Source organism: Typopeltis vanoorti, chromosome 9, assembly GCF_054136105.1.
Source record: "Typopeltis vanoorti isolate ZY-2024b chromosome 9, IOZ_Tvanoo_1.0, whole genome shotgun sequence".
Classification (NCBI taxonomy): domain Eukaryota; kingdom Metazoa; phylum Arthropoda; class Arachnida; order Uropygi; family Thelyphonidae; genus Typopeltis; species Typopeltis vanoorti.
The window spans coordinates 89,802,551-89,828,300 of record NC_143557.1 but is presented as its reverse complement, the minus strand read 5'-3'; the positions used below and the strand labels follow the sequence as shown (position 1 = coordinate 89,828,300).

Sequence of the window (25,750 nt, the reverse complement as noted above, 5' to 3'; positions counted from 1 at the left end):
CTTATCAGGTTATCTGTATACATATTAATAAGGTAGACGAAATGTAACATTCTTGTTGGACTCCCTGATTAGTTTCTGTTTCAATTGCTTTGAATTTGTTAATATTTTATTGCAGTTGTATTATTATATAAGCTCTTAATTACATTTAACAACTATTTTGAATCTCAATCTTCTGTTCTATTCCATAATTTTCGTTTATTAACTCTGTCACAGGCTTTTTCATAATCTATCAATGTCAAGTGAGTGTAAATTAAATTTTCATCTTTATCATCTTTATTCTATGATTTGTTTTAGTGTAAATACATCATTGGTGCACCTTCAACCTTTCCTAAATCCAGCATGTTCTGCTAACAACAAAATATCATTAATAGTGCAAGTCTTATTTAATCTTACTATATAATTTATAAGCTGTATTTAATAAGCTAATATTATTATTATTATTATTATTATTATGTGACACCTCCAGGGTGTCCAAAGACTCGAGGGAGAGTGTGCCAACAACATTGAATGATAAAAACTCCTTCCAACTACTAACCATGTTCAAACTTGCTTAACTTTTTGCGTGAGCCATTAGTAGCAGAGGCTCTACCAATCGAAATATATCCCTTTAATTTTCACATTCTCTTCTTAAACTGATTTAATTTTAGCCTTTTTACATTTTTCAGGTATAGTATAGATAATCCAACACATATTTAACAGATTTCAGAATCTTACTTTAAAAGTGGTAGCATTATATTTAATTAACTCTGTGGTAATTCTGTCTCTTCCTGCTGCTTTTCTATTTTTTGTTGTAGATAAAGCTTCTTCCAGTTCCACTATCTCCAATAAATCTATTCCTAAATTACTTTAATTTTCATTTCTTCTTCAATGAGGGATGGATTGTACCATAGTTGCCTGTGGTGTTGTATCCCTTCTTTTGAGATTCTGGAAATTTCTGCCACATCTTTTTCTGATTTATTCAAATATCCAATAAATCTATTCCTAAATTACTTATATTTTCATTTTCATTTCTTCTTTAATGGAATTTAAGTTGCCTGTGGTGTTGTATCCCTTCTTTTGAGATTCTGGAAATTTCTGCCACATCTTTTTCTGATTTATTCAAATATTTCATTAATTTATAAATGATGTTTTTGATGACCATGCAAATCATCATCATAACACTACATACAAATCTAGACTTTATGATCTGTTCTGGACCACGTAAATTGTGTTTGTTATTACTAATAAATTTCTCCAAGGATCTTGGTGAGTTTTCCTTGTAATATATTTTTATTTCTGGAAACTTCTAGTGATTGTAATGTTTTTCTGCAAGTGTAGCTTGTTTTTTTGTTTTTCTTCAGTAGTTGTTTCTGTTTCATCATTCAAAAATTGGTCCTTTTTTTTTTCTTTTGAATTTTTTTTTTTTTCAAAGGACCTTTTCTATTGTTTGATAATTTGCTTTTGTTTATCCAGTCTTCATTTATGTCAGAACTGACAGGAATTGGGGATAAGTACTGAGTCAATTACTTCTTTTGATATAGATTCATAATAATATCATCTTAGAGTAGGTAAGTTTTGTAATTTCTTTCTATATTTTTCTTTTTGTTAGCTTCTCATCGTTTTTATGATATCTGTCATTATGAAAATAGCATTTTATTAATGATTAGATAATCTATTAATTATTATAGTTCTCTGGTGCTCCTCATATATTTATGGATATTGTTTTATTGCAAAAACGTATTTGTGCTTTCTAATTCATAAAATGATGAGACATCTTCAATTCTAGAGTGGGAAACATATGATCTGTGTTTCCCACTGTAGAATTGAAGTGCCCTGCAATTATCAAATAATAATTTTTATTGTATAATACGTATTGACAACTTTTCTAAATCACTGTAGAAGATTTCACTTTTGTCTATTTTCTTTTTTCTGAAGCATGTATTCCTGTTAATATTAGATAGCCTCTTTCAAATTTTGCAAGAGAATTGGCAGTGCCTCTGATCAAGTTGTTCAGTCTGAGTCTCAGCTCTGGTAAAGTTCCAAGGGAGTGGAAAGAGAGCAAGATGGTTGCATTACATGAAAGTGGCTCTAAGGCAGAAGTAGCAAATTACAGGCCAATTTATATCTAACAAGTTATGGTTAAAGTATTGAAAAAGTTAGGAGTAAAATATAATAGTGAGTGGATAAGGATACTCTATAGTGGGAAACATAATTTTTTAAAAGGTAGGCCCAGCCTTTGTAATTTACTCAGTTTTATAATAGAATGACAGCAAAGTTAGATATGAATGATATGAAGCTGGTAGCTTTTTCGTGTGTGTGTGGGGGGGCTAATAGATAGACACCAGAGAGTAGTATATTGTGGAATGGAATTTAGGAGAATGAGTGTGACTAATGGAGTACCTCAGGGTTTTTGTAATAGGACCACCACTCTTTAATTTGTATATTACTGATATAGAAAATGATTTTAGGGAGGATGTTCAGTTGTTTGCTGATGATGCAAAACTGGCATGGGCAGTAGTTGATAAAGGTTGATATAGATATCTTGCAGGATGATTTAAATAAATTGACATTGTGGGCAAGGTGTAATGGTTGTCAATTTAATGTTGCAAAATGTAACGTTATGCACTTTGGGTTGAAAAAGTTACATACTGGGTATCATATTGATGAGGCTAGGAAGTTGGGGGTCATGGTGAACAGAGAGTTAAAGCTCACAGGGCATATTGCAAAAGTTGGTAAAATAGCTTAAAGGATTAGCAAACATATTAACAAAGATAGGGAGGTCGTTATTATTCTGCTTTATGAAGCAATGATTTGGCCACATTTTAATTGCTGTGTACAGATTTGGTCACCTGGGTTTCTTGGGGATTAGTAGGTGGTGGATAGAATTCAGAGACAAGTGACCAAGCTGGTAACAGGTTTCTTGAATGGGCCCTATGAGTATAGGGGGGTGAAGGTATGTGTAAATTGCAAAGTTTAGTGCAGAAAAGAGGGAATGTGATAGAAACTTACAAGTTATTAAAGGAGTTCTATAAGATTAGTACAAAGGAAATTTTTCTTTACATGATGAAGAGCGAGAGAGAGAGAGGGAGAGCTAATGGTCACCCCTGGAAGTTGTGTTAGAGTGTGGTTAGTAACAGCATCAGACTAGATTTTTTGCATGAAGAGTGTTGAATGAGTGAAATGGGTTGCCAGAATTAGCTGAGTGCCCTGACAGTGAATGAGTTTAAGGAGAGCTGTTGTGTGTATGAAGATTGTGTGTATGAACATAAGAAAAGCAAAAGCAGATTATGAAAGGAAACTAGCTATGCAAGATAAAGAGAATCAAAGTTCTTTAAATATGCTGCAAGCAAAAAAAAACTGTACACGGCAGAATGATTTTAAGGAATGCCGATGGTAAGGAGGTCACTGAATCAGTCAATATAGTGGAATTACTGAGTGAGCACTTTGCAAGAGTATATCATCCAGGTGGTGACAACACTGAAAGAATGAAGGAATCATTAGTTTATATGGGAATTGTGATGAATCAAGTGGAGGTGAATAGTCTATTACAGAACCTTAATGTGAATACATCTGTGGGATTGGATGGTATACCGGCACGGGTCTTACGTGAAGCGGCTAAAGAATTATCAGTGCCCTTGACTGTGTTGTTTAATCTGAGTCTCTGGTCTGGTTTAGTCCCGAAGGGGGTGGAAAGAGGGGAAAATAGTTCCACTGCATAAAGGAGGATCCAAGACTACTGTTGCAAATTACCGAACTGATCAGGATATCAGGAGTCGTTGTCAAGGTCTTGGAGAAAGTAGTCAAGGGAAAAATACAGGAATGGATTGATGAAAATGAGATACTGTAAGAGGGACAGCATGGCTTTGTGAAGGGTAGATCATGCCTCAGTAACTTGCTCAAGTTTTATAACACATTGATGGTTTAAAACTTGTTTATAACAAGTTTTATATCACTGTAAACCCATTACCCTGGATAAGGGTAATGGGTTTACAGTGATACTGTTGGACCTGGCTAAGGCCTTTGACAGGATACCACATGGAATTCTAATCCGTAAACTGCAACTTATGGGAATGGATATAGGGTTGGTGAGATGGATAGGTGGGTGGTTGATGGAGAGATATCAAAGAGTAGTTTATTTAGGAGTAGAATCCAAAAGACGGCCTGTGACTAGTGGTGTGCCGCAGGGTTCTGTTCCTGGACCACTGCTGTTTAATTTGTTCATTAACGATATAGGGAAGGATCTAAGAGGAATGGTTCATTTGTTCGCTGATGATGCAAAGTTGGGTAGGGCAATAGTGAATGCAGAAGATGTCAAAATCTTGCAGGATGATTTGGATAGATTGGAGTTCTGGGCTAAGGAGAATGGATGTCAATTTAATGTGACAAAATGTAAGGTTATGCATTTTGGGGTGAAAAGATTAGCAGCAGCATACCACATTGGTGGAACTGTACTCCAGGAGATTGATGAGGCCAGGAACTTGGGAGTGTTGGTGGATAGGGAGATGAAGTTTACGGGACACATTGCAAAAGTGGCTAAATCAGCTCATCAACTCACTTGGTTGCTGAAAAATACTTTGACGAGCAGAGACAAGCAAGTTATTGTTCCTCTGTACTGAGCCTTGATAAGACCTCATCTTGACTACTGTGCTCAGATTTGGTCACCTAGGTTTCTTCTTGATGGGGAGGAGGTGGAGAGGATCCAGAGGCGAGTGACCAAGATGGTAGCAGGTCTATGGAATGAACCTTATGAGAACAGGTTGAAGATTTGTGGGTTGCAGAAATTGGTTGATAGGCAGAAAAGGGAAGATATGATTGAGCCATTCAAATTGCTGAAGGGTTTCTATAGGATTAATTCAGAGGATATTTTTAAGATCAGGATTGGTGGTGGAAGAAATAGGGAACATCTATGGAAGCTGGGCAAGAGTGTGGTTAGCGAGGGTGTTAGAGCTGGGTTCTTTACTTTTAGAGTGGTAAATGAGTGGAATAAGCTACCAGAGTCTGTTGTGGGTGCTATGACAGTGAATGAGTTCAACGCAAGGTATGATAGATACTGTGAGAATGTCGAATAGTTGTGTGGACATGATGTTTAGGGCCTCCCTCGATGAGTCTAAGGACTCCCTGGAGTAGCCCGTAATAATAATAAGAATAGTGTGGATCTTCCATGATAGTGTTCTGACTCCATATGGAGATACTTATATAATAATAAAATTATTATATAAGTATCTCCATATGTATCTCCATAAATTATTATACTTATATAATAAAAATTTCATTCTCACAGTTCTGTTCTTTCATTAAAGTACAGCCGTTAATTCTGGTCTTCTATTTTTGATCTATTATTATTATTATAGTTGTGCCACAGTTTGCTGTTTTATTCTACACTACACTATTGCATATCATTATATAATCTACCATTTATATTAAATTAAACTTACAAGAAAATTGCATTTTGTTTAATTTTTTATCAGAGTGTAAGTGAACAGTCTGTGGGTGAAGTATCTTCACCACTAGGCCACTTTTATATAGACTGATATCGCAACAGTTGCTGTAGCATACAACTGTAGTATCTCACTTCTGAAAACAAGTGTGCTTTGCATGCTTCCTTTCAGAAGTGAATATTGCCATGTATTATGGTAACGATCACTACCCAAACCTTTGTAGAAATAAAGGTTTTTCTCCAAAAACTAGGTGATCCTTTAGATCATTCTAACCTCAATGAGAAACTTCAAGGATCTTATAACTGCTCAGTGATGGTTTCATCAGACAACCTGCAGAAGCTTCAGCTCTACCCCTTGGTAGGCAAAAATCAATCACTAAACCAAGCATCAACCTCCACAGGCTGCCAGCCAGAACTGCTAATCTCCCAGGATAAGGCATCCACTGAAAGGTCCTGATTAAGGTCACGTCAGTAGTACCATAGGCAGGCATCTAATGGAATACAGTGATCGAGACCACTGGCAAAATACATATCTGTGGTAGCCATACCCAGAAGAGATACTGTTATAAATGTTTGTTTCCTTTATTGAATATTTATTATATACTTATGATGTCATTATTTAAGTAGGGGACATTATTCTCTGGTTCCCCTTTATATGCTCTATTGATACTCAAACTACCTATCAATTCTGTGGCTGCCAAGATTGCCCACATGTGCAAATTCAATAAACAAAGAAACTGCCCCTGGATAGAACCAATTCCTTTATTGAAAATCTGGAGCTGTCTCCTCGTTGGGTTCTGGAATATTTGTTTGTTAATGCTGCGCCATCCAGAACCCTTAGATCAGAAAAAGCTTCTTAATGGTTATACAATTTATATAATAACAGTTTCCAAGTTAGCTAAATCCCTTAATTTAAACTCTCATTGTAGTCGTGTTCTTCCCCAATTAATTAGTTCCGCTCAGGTTCTATTTTTGATGAGTGGTGCATTGGATTCATGCATCAGGCAATTTGTGAGGTAAAAGAAAAAGGGTTTATTCATCAAACTATCACAATACAAATTTATTCAAATTTTATATGACTAAAATAAATCTTTCTCCTAAGTTAACAGAGTTAACTATACAATACTTCAGTATTCCTAGTTGAATTCTACCATGAGACAATATTAATTATGAATCGATTCGCTGATTTCTAACAATCAGATCTACAATTTCTCTCAATGTTTAACTTATCAAACTTCAAACATTACTAAACTATAACACTATATACAAATTATCACCACACTATATCAGAATTCACTCCCAGAGATAAAACATTCTGGTATCAGGCTAAGCTAAGTCCTGTTTCATATCTTATATAGGTCCCACTAATGAATAATTTTGCACATTATTACACATAAAGTTCTTTTACACACTTAAGGGAAACTAAGAGGTTCATACATCACCAGGACCTTCAGACTTCGTGAGGTCTATCTCTCGATCCTTACAATTATTTCCACAGCTCATTCCTTCTTCTTCCTCACAGTTGTCTTTCTGATGGGCCAGCCTGGAACTCACAATCAAGAATTATCCTCTCCGATGTAGACGAGAACAGCTCTGCTTAAGTTGGTCCACGTGGTCTAGCATGACAGTCAGCTTGCGTTGATCCATCCTGCTTTACTGATGAAATGCCCGCACTTGGCTCGCTGCGTAATTTGTAGACATCGTTCTGTTGACCGTTCTCACTCAGGGAATAGAATATAATTCTAAGCAAGTTTAATTTAATTTCTGACCAAGTGGAAAAACTTTCCATGATTTCCATTTGTATAGTTCCCATAAATTTATTCTTAATTTCAGGTAATACTGCTATATTTATATTTTCTCCATTTAATTGTTTGTTGAGTTCCTACCTAAGCTCCTAACCTTCGAAATGATATTTAATATTTAATATTTTTTGATATTCTTTGATATTTAATATATCTGTTATTCCATATCATGTACCTAATTGTTGTTTCCAGTTTTGTTGTTTTTTTACTTTGGATGCTTCTGAGTTTATATTTCACAAGGAGAGGTTGCCAGCAATTGCTACTTTGCCATTTTTATGTGCTCTACAGTTCTGAGTGACAAAGAATTTTGTTAGTAAAAAAAGATTTACTACCTTGTTGCACGCATGCATGCACGTGTGTGTTTTTCCAGTTAAGAATTTTACATTAAATCTGTATATCTATGATTTAATTAATGAACATGGATTATATAATGATGAATTGTCTCACTTTTATCTTTTGTATGATGCTAATCATATACGTTTTTATATTATATGAAAATATTTATTTTTTGAAACTTAGTGACCTAATCCCTTAATTAAACTTAGTCATAGTCTTTATGACTTTAAAAATGGAACAAGGGGAGAAATAGGAGTTCTTAATAATTTAAGACATGAAACTGAATATATTTGAATTTAAGTTGCTTGCATGAAATATTTGTAACAGGGAATAAAGCTAAGTTGAGAAAGAGCTCATAGAACTGGTGAATAAAAGCAACATGTTCAATTTATGTCTCATGCCTTCTCTCTGAGACATAGTGCACGAGACACATCCCAGAGTGAATATGTTAAGATTTTTTCCTTTCAGTAACATGCTATGAAAGAGAGGAGGAAAATCTCATTCCCTATTCTTTCTTTTATTTATTTGTTAACAAGCATGAGACAAATTTTTTGCACTTGTTTTTCCCTTTGTTTACTTTGCACTATGAAGAACATGATTTTCAATATAAGCATATCTGTGCAAGTATTGTGGATGGTTGGAATGGTTTTTTGAGGCAGTCACAAAATGGGTTTTTCTTAGCTGCATGTTTGGAGCGATGTAATAAGTATGTCTGAATAATGGTTACTGTGGATCTCAGTGGGTCTTTGGAGTCTATTGAGATGCTTCTATAACAATAAAAATAGTATCTAATGCATATTACACTCCCTTCTCAGATGTATGTAATACCATGCAGGTCTAATTCCACTTGTCGGCACTGCCTTTATTGATGTGACCTCAGTTGAAGGTCAAAAATCAGTCTTAATAGGAACAAATTCTTATAATGCGTGGCATTATGCAGTAGTACACTAGCTGAGCCTTTCCACTTTTCCAATGTGAATTTATACTGCCAGCGGTTCACTTTAGGATATTTACTCGAGCATTTGGTGCTGGTGCTTTTGTCATGGTATAGAATTGTGAGCATTATAACACTTCTTTGTAAACAACATTAGAAGTTTCATCATCCTTGACAAAAAATAAATTCTCAGGACTGCTAACTCGAGAACATGCTACATATAACTGCCAGTGTCTAAAACATTCACCTCTTAAATCCAAACCTGTATATCTAAGGGCTTGTCCTTAGGCTTTATAATCATTGGAAATGATTAATAAATGAGCACACTCTTATTGGAAATTGTAACTATTTGAATGCAAGTGATAGCCTGAAGGAATGAGGGATATCCGAAGAATGAAGACAATTTTTCTGATACCAGGACCTGTAAATATCATAGCTTCTCTCATATTCTGTTTTAAAGATTTTACTTGAAGCCTAGTTCCCTTGTAAAGATTTGGGGGGGAGGGTGCAGATTTCGGACCAACATAATAGGAACACCTATTTTCAATTTAATTTCATGACCAGGCAATCCAGGTGGATTAAGTGAATTTAAAAATTCCATGGGAAAATGAACTGCATCATCTACATCCACAGGAGTATCTACTGATTTGTAAACCCTAATAGATCCATTAGCTATATTAAGAACTAACTCGTTCATTATTGACATGCCATAATTTCGTGGTGCAAGGATAGCTTTCTTCCTGGAACCAAGGAGGTGACTTTTCTGTTATGTTCTCAATAGATGGGTAGACACTACAAAATGGTTCATCTGCAGTTTGGGCAATTTTTCCAATATTTAGGTGTGTTAATATAATTTTTCCGTCTCTTTGTTGTACTTCACCATTGCCAATTTTTAACAATTTTGAGAAGGAATGTGCATTAGAGTGCATTAGATTTTGAGAGAAAACTTCTTTATATCATGCCATAGTGATAATTTCTTAATACAGGCATTCAGTTCGTCTGCCCTGGTTCTGCAAGATGTGACAGGCAGTATTTGTTGAAAATCACCAACAAATAAAACAATTATTCCACCCATTCTTCGATCATCTGATCTGATATCCCTCAGTGTTCTTCATGACTTATTTTTAACTGTATTAACAACACCAAATGAACTATTTTATAAAAAGATATTTTAATTTATGTTTTGCTGAATTTCAAATCGGTATTGTCAGAGCAGCATACAGCGTGTATATGTGACAGTGAGTAAGTGAAACAGTACAATTGTAGTGCATAAAAGATCTCAAGTCCTATTTTGGCACTCTCTAATGTTGTAAAAAAAAAAAAATTATAGCTATGTGGGAGTTGCTCTTAAGATAATAGTCTCCCAAATTTTTATCAAATTAATGCAACCATATTTGTTCAGGTTAGGAGAATTCTTCATAGCCATGACTGACTCAACAAATGATCGTTTAATCTGTAACAACTTCTAAATAGCACATTAGTTTTCTTCCATCTAATCCTGTGTGAAGGTCTACCAGTCCCGACTTGGAATAATAATCTATTGAATGTATTTTTTATGTTCAGTTTTTAACAGATCTTCCTGTCTGCCCTTAGTAGGCCAAGTCACAGTCACAAGGAACTTCATACACTCCAGGGTTCTAGAGGATGAATTTTATCTTTAGGTGAGTGGATCAGAGTTGCTAATTTAACATGAGGTTTGAATGTGGTGTGAAGGCCATGCTTCATTAGTACTTTGACTATCTTTTCTGATGTACCTTTGATATAGGGAATAGGAATGGTAATGTTGTCTTCCTATGTATTAGAGGAGGGAGAAGTAATGGGGCTATGTTGTATTTTATCTATTTTGCAGGAACTGTAGCTGTTGGCCAAGAAAGAATGGCACAGATATTTGAGTTCTGTGGACAGAGCTGTATCATTAGAATAAATTGCTCTGGCTCTGTATGTAAGTGTTTTTAAAATGCCATACTGTTGGGCCGGATGATGATGTGATTGTTTATGTAGATTCCTGTGTGTGTGTGTGTTGGCTTTCTGGAAATGGAAGAAGATAGTGATCCATCTGAAAGGTGGGTGACTAATGTGTCAAGAAAAGGTAAACAGTTATTAGATTATTTTTCTGCTGTGAGGTGTTTGCAGTGTAGGTTGTTTAGGTAGTGACAGATGTATCCAAAGCGTCTTGTCCATGTGGCCAAGTGGCAAACATGTGACCATCATAGCATAACCATACTAGGGGCTTGTATGTAGCTGTGGTAAGTACTTTGTTTTCAAAGTGTTCCATGTAAAAGTTTGCTAATGGGAGAGAGGAGAGGGAGGAGAAAACCATAGCAGTACCATTAATCTCTGTAGATTTTTTCTCCCCATGTAATGTAACCTGCATACGTAGTAAATTGAATAATTCAAAGATATCAGGGGGAAATTTAGACTTTATCAAATCAGGAGTGTCTATAAGCGGTACATTGGTAAATAAAGAGGTGACATCAAAACTAACCATTATGTCTGAATTTTTAAGGATATGATTTTTAATTAGTGATTTGAAATGGATTGATTTTTTTACAAATGTAGAGGAGTTACCAGTAAGGGAGGCAAGAGACTTGACTAACTGTATATGACAAGTTTATAAGTGGGACATCTATGCTGTTGCCTATAGGACATAGAGGGGATATTAGATTTGTGAATTTTTGGTAATCCATAAATTGCAGGGTGGTTTAACATGAATCTTTGATGATTTCTGTTGGCCAGGAAGTCACTTTTTTCATTTGAGACATAGTGGGGTTTTGATTTTATAAAATAGTTTGTTTGGTGTTGCTAATACTGTTAAAAATAAGTCATGAAAAACCATCAATACCCAATCTTATCTCGGTGTTGGTGTTGACCGTGTTCTGTCGAATGCTTCAGCAGATGTTTTATGGAACATTGTACATTCCCAAACAATCAAAGAAACCTTTTGTAATAATTTCGACAAATTACTTTGTTTTGATATATTGCACATAGGTGTATCATTAGTCACATTTGTAAGTGGTGCTGCGTGCAGCCAACATTCGTGTGTTTATCAGTAGAGAGAGAGAGAGAGAGTTGTAGCTGTATGGGTTAACATGCAGTGGAGAGATTATGAAAACTGTGTAGCTGTAATAGCACTCAAGGTTGGAATGCAGCCACCCGTAATTTTCCATATGCTAAAAACACTCAGGATCAGTAGGATGTTTGTGTATCGGGCTATTAACTGTTGTAGGGCTGTTTGCCGATCAGATGTATCTCTTCTGCAACGAACAGATTGACTATGCTGTGTTAGGACACAACAGTTTGTTGAGGGCTGTGTATATATGCCTCTGCCTGTGAGAATGCTGAAAGTGATGTCACAAGAGATCAATGTTTCACAGAGAATGATGTCCTGTGTACTAACTGATGACCTGGGGATGAGGGCCTATCATTGTTCTACTGGACACTTCCTAACACCACAACTTCTCTGGCAGTATGCAAACAACAGACATAGAAATATTCTCTTTATGGGTGAGAGGATTTTTACCAATGACAAGTCATTTAACTGCCAAGACAATTGGGTATGTGCCCTGGATGGTCACACAGCACGTGCGATAGCACCCAGAATTCAGAGAGGTCATAATCCCATGTCAATTATGGTTTGGTAAAGTGGTCAAAACCTCTGCCAGAATATTCCAAGTGATACTCTGGCAGATACCATACTGTAGGCATGGGACCTTCCAACTGGTCCCAGTCCCTGCACATAAGGCAAGGACCACACAACAGTGGTTGGAGGCGAATGTGCCTGACCACATATCACCATCTGATCAGACATTTGGAAGTCCTGATCTGAATCTGTTGGACTTCAAATTGTGGTCAGAGTTTGATAGAGTTAACCTGCAATAAACGACATCCTAGCATTGCCAGCCTGAAGGTGGATTTGGAATGAACAGTGGCAACGTTTCTGCTGAATGTTGTGCATGCCACCATCAATATGTGGCCTCATAGACTTCTGGCATATGTGAAGGTAAAGGAGGGCATTTCGAACACTGTGTGATACTATATGCTGTGGTTTGTACATGCTGAAAGCTGTAAATGATTTACTGATGGATTAAAGGTTTATGCGCTGTTCAAGTTGTAACACTATTTATGGCTAGCCTAGGTATAGTGAAGCAGATACCCTGAGCTGTAGCTCATATAGTTTACATGTAAATCCATCCCTGGTTATTCATCATCTATGTGGATCACATTATGAACGCAAGTGGCTTTATGCCTGATGTCAAAATTGGAGATGCTGATCTTGGTTCTTTACTTTTAGGAAATGATGTTATACTCCTAAATAAGTTCATTACAGGTCTGTAGGCTCCTTTAAGTAATGGAAAAGCTGTAACAAATTTGGCATGAAAATCAGCAATAAAAAACAAACTATACAGGGATGCTGTATCCTGAGTGGGAAACTTGTGCAAATAAAATATTTCAACTATTTAGCACAATTTTTACTATGGCAGTTAAATATAGAAATAGCAGAATTAACAAAATTAGTATGCTATGCTAGGAAGTCAAATGAATGGAAGAAGAGAGAACATTTAGTCAAAATGCTAAACTAGCTGTATTCAAGACAGTGTTCAAACCAATTTTACCTGATGTATCTGAAAGTAGGGTTAGAAATAGTTGATCAGAGACTAGCATTCATGGATATGTGAGCAACCTAATCTCAGCTTAGTTAATTAAACAGAAGTGGAAAGGAGAGGTTAGAAAAACTAGTATTCAATGTCAGGATGACAGAAAAAATCACCAGAGGAAGACTATGATCTAGGTGTATTAATGCATTTAGAAGTGCCTTTGAAGACTGAAATATACTGCCAAGGTTGAAGTCCTGACAAACTAATTTGGAGGACAATTGTCGATAGGAAATTAGTAATATAAACTTTTTATGTAGTTCTGTCTTCATACACTACCTTGAGGGTATTGTATCAAGAATATGATGATGAAAAGAAATAAGTAATCATCTGATGCCTTTTACTTTCTCCCAAAGGTGGAGTTCCATTATTTGTAACTATTTTCTCTTTCAGTGAGATTTTTGATGAATGAAGACCAAACTTGGTTCAGGATCATGCCTTGGATGATCTTCTTACTGCTTTTGAGTAGGAGTGAGTAGCATTTCAGAAGCTTCTTTAAATTTTCTGACATTGTTCAGTAAGCCTTATTAAGTACTGGACAATCTTCATTGGTGAAAAGCTAAAACAGATCTGTAAACAAATAGAAAGGTTTATGTGTTGGCAATTCATGTCAATTTATTTGATAATATTAATTCACAATACAATAATAAGAAAATAAGTAATTTTTATTAAACTTATTTGCTGATATTTCACTGGTATTATATCCAGCATCTTCAGAGCACAAAAAATCATTTGTCAGTACACAAACAGCAAAAATTTGGTTAAAAATGGTATCAGTGCAAGAAAAAATTTGTATCGGACAACACAAGGAACTAAAATCCTAATTGGTACTATCTATTAGAGTGTGAAAAATGAGTATTCATTTTATCTTAAAACGACTGTCTCCCGGATTTTTGGTAAATTGATACAGCCATACTTCTTGAGGTTTAGAGAATGTTTTAAAGCTGCTACTGATTTCAAAAACAATCTCTCTGACTTATAATGACTTCTGTATAGCATTCTCTAAACCTCAACAAGTACGGCTTGTTGAGGACCAAGAACCAAAAACCAGAGATAAACCTTGACTAAGTTAACTGGCTTAAGTTTGTCATTCAGCAACTAGGATTGATTTCCTAGTCATTGCTGCAGTTGATCAAAAGACCATAGTCTTAATAGGAAGATAATATTTTATCTCCATTTGACAAATACTGCATACTATGAATCTAATAGACAAGCTTAGGTGTTAAATGTTATTCATAACTTGTTTTAATGGTGTTACAACACCAAACTAACTAAATTATAAAAATATATATTTATTAACTGGCTTATATTTTACTGGATTTGAAACCAGCATCTTCAGAGCACATTGCATGTTACAGTTAACATGCAACAGTGAGTGAGTGACACAATTCAAATTGTGACGGACATAAGATCTAAAGTCCTAACTTGGCACCCTCTTATGTAAAAAAGAAGTATTACAGCTATTTCCCCAAATTTTTAGCATATGAAGCATTCTCCTAATCTGAACATGATTGCATTAATTTGCTGTAGTTGTAATACTTCTTTTTTTTACAACATTAGATGGTGCCAAATTAGGACTTTTGATCTTTTGTCCGTTACAATTTGAATTGTGTTACTTACTCATTGTCATGTATTAACTGCAGCAGGTAATGTGCTTTGAAGATATTAGTTTGAAATCCAGTGAAATATCATCATCATTAGTGTTCTGTCTCTTGACAGGTCCAATGGTATAACTCACCAGATTCTCTTCCCCCAATTTCCTCTGTCTCTTGCTTCCTCCTTCATTTCCTGATATCTTCTTGTTCTCATTATATCATCAAGCATCGTTAGTCGTCTTCTTCCTCTTGGTCGCTTTCCTTCAATTTTTCCTTCTATCATTCTTTTCAGTAGGCTGTCTCCTCTTAATACATGTCCTATCCAGTTATGCTTTCTTCTTCTTATGGTCTTTAGTAAATTCCTTTCTTCTTCAACTCTTTGTAATACTTCATTGGTGATTTTTTCAGTCCACTTTATTTTCTCCATAACTACATTTCAAATGCCTCCAACATTTTAGCTTCTTTCTTCCTAATTGTCCATGTTTCTGACCCATATAAGGTCATACTCCAAATATAGCACTTAATAAGCCTTTTCTTTAGATTTTTATTCATTTTATTAATAAACAAATTTTTCTTGCTATAAAAGGCATATTTTCCTTTGTTAATTCTTTCTTTTATTTCCATGTCACATTTTCCATTTTCTTGTATTATACTACCAAAGTATTTGTATTGTCTCATTTGCTCTACACTTTCTCCATTCATCATCACCTTGATACTTCCTTGTTTCCTGGAGACTCTCATCACTTTTGTTTTCTTTGCGTTAATTTTCATACCATATTTCTTGCATATATTTTCAAATTTTTGCATTAGGTGCTGTAGTTCATCTTCGGTATAAGCTAATATTGTTTGAGCATCTGCAAATCTAATATTTTATATTGTTCTACCTCCAATAGTGATTCCTCTTTCCTCTTCATAAAATGCTTCTTTTATCATTTCTTCTGTAAATATATTGAAGAGTGTCGGTGACAGGCAGCATTCCTGTCTTACACCTCTGCCAATCATACATTTTTTAGTTTTTCCTACTTTTGTCTTTATTATGGCTGTCTGGTTCATATATAATTCAGCTATTAACCTTCGGTCTCTCCAATCTAAACCTATTTTGCATAATATTTCCATCAGATTTTCCCATTTCACCATGTCAATTGCTTTTTCAAGGTCAATGAAACAAATATAAACTTCTTTATTTACTTCTATATTCCTTTCGCATATGGTCCTCATTACTCCATTTGCATCTCTGGTTTCTCTGTCTTTTCTAAATCCAAATTGATCATTTCCCAGAAAATACTCCACTCTATTATACAATCTTTGATTTAATATTCTTAGCAGTACTTTGGAGGCATGTGAGAGTATGCTTATAGTTCTGTAGTCACTGCACTTAGCAGGATTGCTTTTCTTTTCAATTGGTATAAGAATACTCTCTGTGAAATCTTTAGGCCATACTCCTGTTTTGTAAATGAAGTTGCAGAGTTTCCATGTTTCTGTTATACCTTTGTTCTCCAGTTGTTTTAGGATTTCACTAGGTATTCCACATCTTTCTACTTTTTAATTCCTTAATTGCTGTTTCTACTACTGTCTCTCTTTAGTATTTCAGGACCTCTTTCTTCTGTTGAGATTTCATTTTGGTCTTTCATTTTTTGCATAAAGTTCTTCGATGTCTTCCTTCCATCTTTCACCCGGTATTTCAATATCATAAATCAGTTTTCCTTACTTATCTTCTAATGGCAGATTTCTTATGCTTTTTTTTAATATTTGTAATTTCTTTTGTTTTTTCAAACATTTTATCATATCGCCCCCTTTTTTCCATTTCTTCAATTTCTTTATATTCTGTTTTTAACCATTTCTCTCTTGCTTTATCAGTTTCTCTTCTCAGTTCATTATTTAATACTTTGTATTTTCTTCTTCCCTCTTCAGTGTTTACATTTTTCCATCTTCTTTCTTCCATTTTTCTTATCATTTCATTTGTAATCCATGGCTTTTTAATTCTTTTCCCTTCCACAAAACCTATCTCTTCAGCAGCTGTTTCATATATCAAGTTTTTCAGTTGATTCCATTTTGCACCAGTGAAATATAAGCCAGTTAATAAACATCTGTTTTTATAATTTAGTTGGTTCGTGGTGTAATACCTTTTAAAATAGTTTATGAATAATGTTCAACACCTAAACCTTTCCTTACTTCCCAGCCAAGAAATTAGTGTCAACCCTCAATAAGTTGCTATATATTATGCATTATGAAAGAAAGGATACTCATGGAGTTGGTAGGTCATTCCCCTACTTATATAAAGAACACACAACACTTCATAAACAAAATTCAAAACATAATTCTCGACAAAGATGATTTATTAGTCAGTTTTAATGTGTCTGCCCTTTTCACAGATGTTCCACCCAACACTACAGCTTTCTTTACTCATGTATTTACCAGTTACTTTGTGTGGCAAAATAATTTTTACCTACAAAAAGAAGGTACAGCCATGGGCTCACCACCATTCCCCCCCCCCTAAGCTTTCGAGTAATGTGCTCTAGATTCCTTTCTTTTAAAACCTACAGTTTGGCTTAGGAATGCTAAATGGATAACACTTCCTTTAAAAAAGGAAGTACTATCTGGCCACACAGCTGCCAAACATTAAACACCTTCCTCAGCCACCTGAGCACATACAATTTGCTATTGAAATTGAAAATCAGAACTCGCTTTTTTTCCTGGATACACTGTTCAGACGTCTTCTCTCGGGCAGTCTATCCTTCACTGTTTACCACAAGCAGTGCCGTATTTACGTATAAGCTAAAAAAGCTACAGTTTAGGGCCTCGCAATCTGCCGGGGCCTCAAATAAAAAACATAAAGACCAACTAATGTAATTTAAAACAGTGGGGGCCTCTGGGTTTTGTATAGCTTAGGGCATCAGCAAGTCTAAATCTGGCCCTGACCACAAGCCTACACATACCAGCAATATATACATGCTAACTCATATCCCCACCCTTTGCAAAAACTTGGAGTCATTAATACCAAGTTTTTGCTCTAATGAACAAAAACTACAAATTATTAGCAATACATTTATAAATAATGACTACAGCAAAAATACTATCAGTAAAGTTCTTCATAAAAAACAAACACAGGGCAAAACTAATATTTTTAATGTCACATCTTTATTTACTTATCTACCACTAATTATCATCATCAAATTCCTGCCATGTACCCACAAGGGGTGTACAGGATATGATAGTACTAAATGAAAAAATTATATCATTACTAACTTCCTATCTACAATTTTCCTCCAAATCAGTCTGTTACTTGTCAAGACTCCAACGTTATCAGATCTTATATTTCTATTGTCTAAGGCACTTTGTACCATATCAGTCCACCTATATCTTGGTCTTCCTCTGGGTCGTTTTCCTGCCAACCAGACAGAGAACACTTGTTTTGCTAATTTTCCTCGCCCATTCTGTTTAGATGACCATACCACCTGAGATTAGCTCTGCTAACGCATTCCTGGATGCAGACAATGTCAAGTTCTTTCCTAATATCCTCATTTTTAATATGATATTGCCATTGATGCCATCTGTTCACGCCTCTAATCTTTCTCAAGACTCTCATATTTGCGGTCTCTAGTCTTAGGTCAAGTGTTTTACTTCTGACCCAGCTCTCAGATCCATAAGTTAAAACTGGTTTGAACACTGTCTTGTATACAGCTAATTTAGTGTTCCGACTAATTTCTCTCTTATTCCATATGAATTTATTCAATTGACTTCCCACATACCAGCTTTGCTGATTCTGTTATCTATTTCTATATTTAATTTACCATCTTCAGTAAAAATCGTGCCTAAGTAGCTGAAATGTTTTACTTGTTCCACGGGTTCTCCATTCACAACACAGTTGACATTTTCAACGATTCTGCCTATTTTCATTGTCTTTGTCTCTTTATTGCTGACCTTCATACCATATCTATTACAACAGCTATTCAATTAAGTCAGAGAATCTTGCACACTTGTAGCAGATTTATTTAGAAGTATAACATCATCCGCATAAAGCAAAGAGCTGACATTAACATCTCCAATTTTGATATCATGTTTAATACCACTTTCCTTCATAATGTGATCCATATAGGTAATGAATAACAGAGGGGATAATGTACATCCTTGTCTCACACCAGATTTAACATTAAACCATCTTCCTGTACTTCCTTCAGTTCTAACTGCTGACTTACAACTCAAATAAAGACTAAGTATTGCTTGATATAATGCCCCATTGACACTATATAACTGCAGCGTATTGAATAGCTTCTCTCTTGGCACCTTATCATATGCCTTTTCCAAATCGACAAAACTTAAATACAGATCTTTGTTATATTCCCATGCTTTCTCGACTATTTGTCGTAAAGTGAAGATCTGATCCTGACAGCCTCTGTTTGGCCTGAATCCAGCTTGTTCTTCACCAAGCTTTTCTTCCACAATTCTTCTCAACCGTTTCTCAGGTATACTTGCATAGATCTTGCCAGGAACACTCAGTAGGGAAATACCTCTGTAATTCTCACATTCAGTTTTATTTCCCTTTTTATATATGGGTACTATGAGAGCTCTACTCCAATCATCGGGAATTCGTCCCTCTGTCCAGGCTTTCTGAACTATGCAGTGCAGCCACTGTAAGATTCTTATACCACCATACTTCAGCATTTCTGGTCGAATATCATCTACTCCAGCTGCCTTTCCACATCTCAAGCCTTTGATGGCTTTTTCTACTTCAAGTATGGATATGTATTCCTGACTGCATGCCTGGTCAGTGTTTTTTACCACTGTGCTGTCATCACTGCTTGCTTCATTTAGCAGTTTTTCAAAGTAATTACTCCATACTTCAAGGATATCTTTTATTCCAGTTTTCATGTCACCTTTATCATCTCTAACTCCTTTTACAGCACTCTTTCCTCCATTCCTAAGCTTCTTCAACAACCTCCAGAATATTTTGCCACTTTCTTGATATTTTTTTTCTATATTTTTGCCAAAGTCCTCCCATGACTTTTGTTTAGCTAGTTTTACACAGTGTTTAGCATTCTTGCATTTGTCTCTATATTCTCTAAGAGCACAAGCTGACTTATTTGACAGCAACTTTTGATATGCTTTCTTCTTTTCCTTCACTGCCACTTTAACTTCCTGTGTCCACCAGGGAGTTCTGATTTTTCTAATCCTTGCAGACAACTTCACCACATGCCTCTCTGGCTGAATCCATTAGTGTTTTCTTGAAGGCTTGCCACTGAATCTCCAAGGTTTGGTTCCTGTTCTCAAACTCTTTCATTTTTTATCCTCAACACTTTCTTAGCCAATGGCTATAACCCCAAAAAAATCCAAAAAATACTAAAACCAGTAAACCACAACCCCCCTCCCCCCCTCCACAATAAAGATTACACCAAGTCTATCACCATCCCCTACATCCAGGGCACCTCTGAGAAAATAACCAATATCCTCAAAAAATATGACCTTCCTGTTTCAGACCATATAAAAAGTTGGCATCCCTTATCCGCTCTACCAAAGACCAACCACTTCCCCTAGACCTACCTGGTGTATACCAGGTCCCTTGCAGCTGCAAATTGTCCTACTTTGGCCAAACAGGCAGAACAACTAATATCAGGATTTCAGAACACAAAGACTAAATCCGGTTTCACCAGTACAGCCGCTCTGGGCTGGCAGACCATGGCTTAGATACCCACCATAAAATTTGTTGGAAAAAACAAAAGTAATTCATCACAGCAAGTTTAAATACGAAAGATTATTCAAAGAATCTTCAGCAACTCTAAAAAATGTTCCTAACCTCAACAAATTTGGGTGCATGAAACTACCTCAAATATGGGAGACTTACATTATGAGAACTTCAGCCCAACAGCCAAGACTACCAAATTAACCCGCAAGAGGGCACCATTAGGACTTTAGGAACAATATTAGTTTCTTGCTTTCTTCCTCATTTGCTTTGTTAGTGCCTGCGTGCACATACCATATCTCTATGTTCCTGAAGATGGCAATGTGACGTTGCCGAAATATAGAAGTGATTCATTAAAGTTACCTTTAATTAATATACTTCATTTGCATTGTTAATTCCGTAAACTAATTACCAGTTAGTTCTTTCATTTTTTCTTCAATAATCTTTGTGTATTTTAGTCTACAGTTCACATCTGAGAGCTGCTCAACTTTTATTCACTTTAAAACTTTCTTACATGTTATTCTTTTCAATATAAAATTTAATTTTATCCTGCTCAAGACAAAATAGTGATCTCTTCTAATTTCAAATCCTCTGTACACTCTGGTGTCCTGCACCAGTGAGAAAACATCACTATCAACAATAACATAGTCAATGAGACTTTTCTTATTCCTAGCCTCTTCTCTCCATGTGAATTTGTGCACATTTTTATGTTGGAACATGGTGTTAGTAATAACCAGTCCATGTCCTGAGCAGAAATCCAACAGATATTTGCCATTATTATTAGCTTTGCTCTTTTCTCCAAATTTTCCCAAAATATTTTTGTATGTCTCACAATCATTTCCTACTCTGCTATTTAGATCCCCAACAAGGATCAATTTTTATTGTGTCAGTTGCTTTTTCTAAAGCGTCAAAAAAGTCCTCCACTTCTACCTTAGTAGAACCTTCTGTGGGACCATAGGCACAAATAAGTCTCATTGTCTAGTTCCCCATTCTCATATTTGCCCACATTACTCTACTTGAGACTGACTGCCATTCAAGAAGATTAGCCTCGTATTTTGTGTTGAATACTATGGCTACTCCTTCTTTTCCTTGATTGTCATTGCCTGAATATAACATTTTGTATTTATTGCTCAGAAAGATCTCACCAGTTTTTGTCTTTTTTGTTTTAGTCACCCCTATTATGTCGATCTGGTACTTATGTAATTCCTCAGCTAGCTCCATTTCTTTGTCATTCAGGCTTCTTACGTTGATAGTACTGATCTTTAACTCTGGTGATGTTGGGTTGGGGTTTGTTTTTAGATTTGTTCCAGTAGCTGACTTTTCGCCGTTCGCCCTGGTGAAAACAATGGGGGCCTTGTTTAACCGGGTGACGCCCCAGCTGGCATGAAATTTTGTCATGTTGTACCATCATTTTTTTTTATTTTGGTTTAACCAATAAGAATACAATTTGGTCGGCTAAATCCCAAATTGCCAGCCCATCCTCGTTCATTCAGTATCCAAGTAGATACCCAACAGGGTGCACCACGAGAAGGTGAGGATTGGACATTAGGTCAGAAACCCTGGTCGGTTCTCCGCATTCCTTTAAAGGCTATGTGGAGGTCTCCTCTCAGTTATACAGCTTTGACCCGTAAGCACCCCCAACTACCACTAATCTACCCAATACACTCTAATAAAGTCTAATTCTCCTCCCCCTCCACGATATCTTTGAGTTATTCAAATTTACTATGGGTTTATCCCCCCCCCTTTCTAACAAACTTTTACATGGAACACTTAGAAAACAACCCTTAGTGTGGTTATACTTCGTTGATGATATTTGCTATTTGGCCCATGGACAAACACCTCAGAATCTAATAACTGTTTGCCTTTTCTTGACACATTAGTCACCTGGCTTTAAAAAAAGTTAGTTCACTCTCTTTTCCATTTATAGAAAATCAATACACAGAGAAAGATATCTACATAAACAATCACGTCATCATCCAGCTTAGCAGTATGGTATTTTTAAAATGCTTACACACAGGCTAGGGTTATGTGTTCTAATGATGCAGCTCTTTCTACTGAACATAAATATCTTCATCATACTTTCCTGCCCAGTAGTTGCAGCTCCTATAAAATATATAAAATACTACATTGACCCTCATACTTCTCCCTTCCTCAAACACACAAGAACAAAATACACTATTCCTGTTCCCTACGTCCAAGATACATCTGAAAAGATAGCCAAATACTAATAAAATATAACCTTTCCAGCATATTCAACCACATGTTCATTTAGCAACTCTGATCTGCTCTTCTAAGGATAAACTCTATCCCCTGTCATATACTGGATTATATGAAGATTCATGTGAAGGCCATGGACAAACAGGAAGATCTGTTAACATTTGCCTTGGGAGTTATAAAAATACATTCGCTGCCATTATTTTGGCAATTCTGGACTGACAGACCATGCTTTGGACACCACACAGGATTAGTTCAAAGAAAATGAATGTGCTTCATAGAAGTTGTTACAGGTCAGAAAGATTATTTTTAAAGGCAGCCATGGCTATGAAGCATTCTCCTAACCTGAACAAGTATGGTTGCATTAATTTGCCAAACATCTGGGAGACTGTTATACTATTACATAGCTTTAATACTTCTTTTTTACAACATTAGAGCTTGCCAAATTTGAACTTTAGATCTTTCATCCGTTACAATATGAATTGTTTCACTTACTCATTGTTGTGTGTCAACTGTAACGTGTAATGTGCTCTATTTTTGCTCTGGTTTGAAATCCAGCAAAATATAAACCAGTTAATAAACATATGTTTTATAATTTAGTTGGTGTTGTAATACCATTAAAATAAGTTGTGAGCTGCATACCATAGATAGCTTACATTCCTCACCAAAAATTTGATATTCTTTGGGATGCTTCTTTCATGTTTAAAAATCACCAAACTGAACAACAGAATTTCCATAAAACAGTGTTGTAAAACATTTGTATGTTATACTGCTTGTTTTCAAAATAATTTTTTTTTAACTTTCCATAAACAATATTTTAAGTTAATTACAAATATGAAAATTCATCCTGCATTGCTAACTATTGGATGGTACTGCTAAAAAAAGATTTGTTCTGCTGTGAGTATTAGAATGCCCAGCATGCTACATAGTCTGTTCAAAACAGCCTATTCTGTTGTTTCTGATCTCTAACAGATGTTACAGATTTGATCTCTGATTCATATTTGATGCTATTTGCTGGAAGCTGATGATATACAATTCTCCAAGCAAGATCCTTCTTTCTATGAAGGATCTTGCTTGATACTTCATTAGGGTGTTAATAGTGTTGTTGGTGCCCAACTGTACTCCCACAGCATAGGTTTTCACATATCTTCCTGTTTAACTGGACTATGTTAACATTGCACATGTAACAAGATGTTAATCTGAGTTTTGGATAGGGAAAAACCTTGTTTTTCTACCAGAAATTCAGATTTTTTAACCCCATATCTAAAAATTAACAGAACTCATATTATTACAGATTAATATGGTTAATATTAATATTATTAATATGGTTATTTAGGTCTGTGAGGTGCTGGCAGCTGTCTGTTGTACTATCTCCTGTCCCCCCCCCCCCCCAAATAGTTTGGTTCATTGATAGCTTGAGCTCACTATCAGTGTAATTGTCTGTTGTACTTCTCTCCGATCACCTGGCTTAATGGTAGCTTGAGCTACCATTAAGCCAGGTGTCAGTGAAAGATGAAGGATGAATACTGGCTGCCCACTTGTCTTCAAAAGTTAGTCACCATATTAGATTTACGGAATCAACTATTTTTCTGTGATAATAACCTTAATCATATTAATCTTTTTTTTTTTTTTTACATTAATATCATCTTCAAGAATTTGTGCATATAACACATACTACATTCAAAAGCAATTAGCACCGTACTTTCATATGAAGACCTTATGGAGATAAATGAACAGAAAGTTATTGAAGAAAAGAGAGGGAGAAAAAGAAGCAAGCCCCCCCCCCCAAAAAAAAAAAGTCATCAACATCATCATCAAATTCCTGCCATGTACCCTCAAGGGGTGTACAGGATATGATAGTACTACATGAAAAAAAAAAATTACATCATTATTAATTTCCTATCTACAATTTTCCTCCAAATCAGCCTGTTACTTGTCATCACTCCAACATTATCAGATCTTATATTTCTATCGTCTAAGGCACTTTGTACAATATCAATCCACCTATATCTTGGTCTTCCTCTGGGTCGTTTTGCTGCCAACCTGGCAGAGAACACTTGTTTTGCTAATCTTTCCTCGTCCATTCTGTTTAAGTGACCATACCACCTGAGATTAGCTCTGCTGACGCATTCCTGGATGCTGACAATGCCAAGTTCTTTCCTAATATCCTCGTTTTTAATATGATACTGCCATTGATGCCATCTGTTCACGCCTATAATCTTTCTCAGGACTCTCATATCTGTGGTCTCTAGTCTTTGGTCAAGTGTTTTACTTCTGACCCAGCTCTCGGATCCATAAGTTAAAACTGGTTTGAACACTGTCTTGTATACAGCTAATTTAGTGTTCCGACTAATTTCTCTCTTATTCCATATGAATTTATTCAATTGACTTCCCACCATACCAGCTTTGCTGATTCTGTTGTCTATTTCTATATTTAATTTACCATCTTCACTAAAAATCGTGCCTAAATAGCTGAAATATTTTACTTGTTCCACAGGTTCTCCATTCACAACACAGTTGACATTTTCAGTGATTCTGCCTATTTTCATTGTCTTTGTCTTTTTATTGCTGACCTTCATACCATATCTATTACAACAGCTGTTCAATTTAGTCAGAGAATCTTGCAGACTTGTAGCGGATTTATTTAGAAGTATAACATCATCTGCATAAAGCAAAGAGCTGACATTAACATCTCCAATTTTGATATCATGTTTAATACCCAAAAAAAGTCTACAGTAAAAAAACTTGTAGAGATATTTGCATCTGTTAATAAGGCAAAGGCAGTTTGGTTATTTGAGGAAATTGGCCCCAATATGGAGAGAGTTAGCAAAATAGAAAGAATGATGCAAGCTGCAGAGAAATTTATGCAAAAAAGAAAAGGCAGTCTGTGCAGACATTAAGTGTATTTTTAAGGAAGCCCACTCAATTCTTGCTCTTACCTCATATTCTGAAAATTGAGCCTGGACCTTCCACAAGTTATGCATCTGGTGAACCATCCTCAGAATACTCTGGTGCAATGTTTGTTGAAGAGGTTGTTAATTACCCAGCCTCCTGTTGAATGATCCAGTTATGAGTTTGAAGAATTACTCTAGTTTTCAGCTGTACTCATGTAGATTATTCATTA

At 35.6% G+C, this 25,750-nt stretch overlaps 1 protein-coding gene across 3 annotated transcripts in view; it reads left to right on the top strand.

Annotated features, from left to right (window-relative positions):
- Nucleotides 1-25,750, top strand: part of LOC150103237 (mitochondrial import inner membrane translocase subunit Tim21) — a 102,634-nt gene that overhangs the window by 30,100 nt on the left and 46,784 nt on the right. The gene's annotated exons all lie outside the window — the stretch shown is intronic.